This window comes from Phoxinus phoxinus (genome assembly GCF_949152265.1).
Source record: "Phoxinus phoxinus genome assembly, chromosome: 4".
In the NCBI taxonomy this organism is placed as follows: Eukaryota; Metazoa; Chordata; class Actinopteri; order Cypriniformes; family Leuciscidae; genus Phoxinus; species Phoxinus phoxinus.
In genome coordinates, this window is record NC_136879.1 from 859,746 (window position 1) to 862,443 (window position 2,698).

Consider the following 2,698-nt stretch of genomic DNA (forward strand, 5'->3'; position numbering starts at 1 on the left):
ACTCTGGTTTTCCCTCAATCATCCAGCCCCCCTGGGGTTGGACGCTATGGTACAGACCTGGCCGAGGCTTCGCCTGTACGCATTTCCCCCTGTTGTTCTGCTTCCAGGAGTTCTGGAGAGAGTCCGCCAGGACGGAATAAGCCTACTGCTTGTAGCACCACGCTGGCCGAGTCGAATTTGGTTTGCGGACCTAATTCATCTCCTCAACGGCCCTCCCTTGGAGATCCCGATCAGGAGAGACCTACTGTCTCAGGCTGGGGGCACAATATTTCACCCCCGGCCGGAGATGTGGAAACTATGGGTTTGGCCTCTGAGGGGGACCGACTCATAGGGAGTGGTCTCTCAACCGAGGTTGTTGAGACCATTCTAAGCTCCAGAGCTCCAGCTACGAGGAAACTTTATGCATTAAAGTGGAGAGTTTTTTCTTCCTGGTGCCACCAGCGTCAGCGGGACCCAGTTAACTGTTCTGTGAACACAGTGCTAGAGTTCTTGCAAGATCGTTTTTCGTCAGGTCTATGTCCTTCCACTCTCAAGGTCTACGTGGCAGCCATTGCGGCTTTCCACGCCCCTGTGGGTAGTACATCGTTGGGTCGAGACCCCCTGATTATACGTTTCCTTCGTGGCACCTTGAGGCTAAGGCCTGCAACTCGCACGAGGGTGCCGGCTTGGGACCTCTCTTTAGTGCTAGAAGGCCTGTCTGGGGCTCCCTTCGAGCCCCTAGATTCGGTTTCAGAAAAATTTCTTACTTTTAAGACCATCTTTCTGCTAGCTATTTCGTCCCTCAAAAGAGTCGGAGACCTTCAGGCCCTTTCGGTTTCTCCCACGTGCCTTGAGTTTGCACCCGGGATGGTCAAGGCGTTCTTGTACCCCAAACATGGATATGTTCCAAAAGTGCCTACCAATATTCCGAGGCCTATTGTGCTGCAGGCTTTCTGTCCTCCTCCGTTTAATTCTCCGGACCAGGAAAAACTGAACCTTTTGTGTCCAGTGCGAGCACTGGACACATATGTTCATCGGACTTCTCCTTGGAGAAAATCCGATCAGTTGTTTGTTTGCTTTGGATCACCCAAAAAAGGTCTTCCTGCCTCTAAGCAGACAGTTAGCAAGTGGATAACCGAGGCTATTTCTCTTGCTTATGAGTCCTCTGACCAACCGTGCCCTTTGGTGGTCAGAGCTCATTCTACTAGGAGTATGGCGGCCTCTAAAGCCCTTTTATCTGGGGTTTCTCTCCAAGACGTTTGTGATGCGGCAGGTTGGTCCTCACCGCTCACATTCGTGAGGTTTTATAGCCTGGACCTGGATGCTGCCCCAGGGTCTCAGGTGCTTACTGCTTAGTGTTAGTTGACAACAGTCTGACACTCAGGCATTTGTAAGTCTGGCGGTGTGGGTATTCTCGTTCCCATGGCGTCATTTCGACGCAGCGCGAGTTCCCTCGAAAGGGAACGTCTCAGGTTACTAATGTAACCATTGTTCCCTGAGAAGGGAACGAGACGCTGCGTCGCCCTGCCATACTTCCTGCATCCCTGTGATCGGCTTGCTTCGACATTTCAAAGCTAATGCCGGTTTTCACCGGATGTGCTTTTATCAATTCCTGGTCATGACGTCACCCGCCCGTGGCGTTCGTTCATTCATTCCATTGGACTAAGTTGACAGTGATGCTTCAGACGCGTGCACGCTGGAGGCGTTCCCATGGCGTCATTTCGACGCAGCGTCTCGTTCCCTTCTCAGGGAACAATGGTTACATTAGTAACCTGAGACGTTTTCAGCCTATAAGAGGACATTAATGCATGAACTTTATTCGCTCTGAGAGTCACTTCAGCAGCATTTTAGCTTGATTTGAGAAAAACTATCGTCAAATCATAAACAAACACAGAGAAGAGACTCAAGAGGTCTACACGGCAACCCTTCAAAATAAAAGGTTGGTTTAACCTTTGAAGAAAGTTTTGCTTAAATCATTACATTTTAAATCATTGGTTATTACAATTAAATTAAACCATTAAAATGGAATCAAGAAAAGAAAAACAAAAAGAAAATAAAATTTGGTAAATTCTTTAAAAAAAATTCATAGTGCCCTAAATGTTATTAATTGTAATATTTTAATAGATGATTGTTAAATTGCATAAGTTTCATGGTTTCAATTAATTAGACATGATTACTAAAATTTAATTTAACCATTAAAATGGGAGTCCAAAAATATTAAAACGAAAAGAACAGAATACAGAAAAAAAAAAAATTTGTAATGTGAAAAAAAAAAAAAAAAAATCATAGGGCCCTAAAACCAGCTTTTATGTGCATTACCACCACATTCTGCTCCGGACGTGGACATCACGTACCAATCTCAATCCTGGGGCTGACCCATGAGAAATTTGCTTAATGGAAAGATGCACACACTCTCGACACGTGGTTTTGTTATAGTTTTATATAGTTATGTTTTTTTTTTTTTTTAATTGGTTTGGAACAGTTTGTGAATAAACAATTGAACTGATCAATTATGCCTGCTATCTGTTTGACTGACATGATGTTTAAAAATGAATTAAAAAAATAGCTTAGATGTTGTGGCGGTGCGGGAAAAACGTAAGTTACGTGACTGGATGGAGGAGGGACATCAATTATCCGGAAGTGAGGAAATGAGTATATAAGGTGGAGTTGTAAGAGAGGGAGGGGAAGAGAAAAAAAGGAACGGGTTACCTGAGACGAA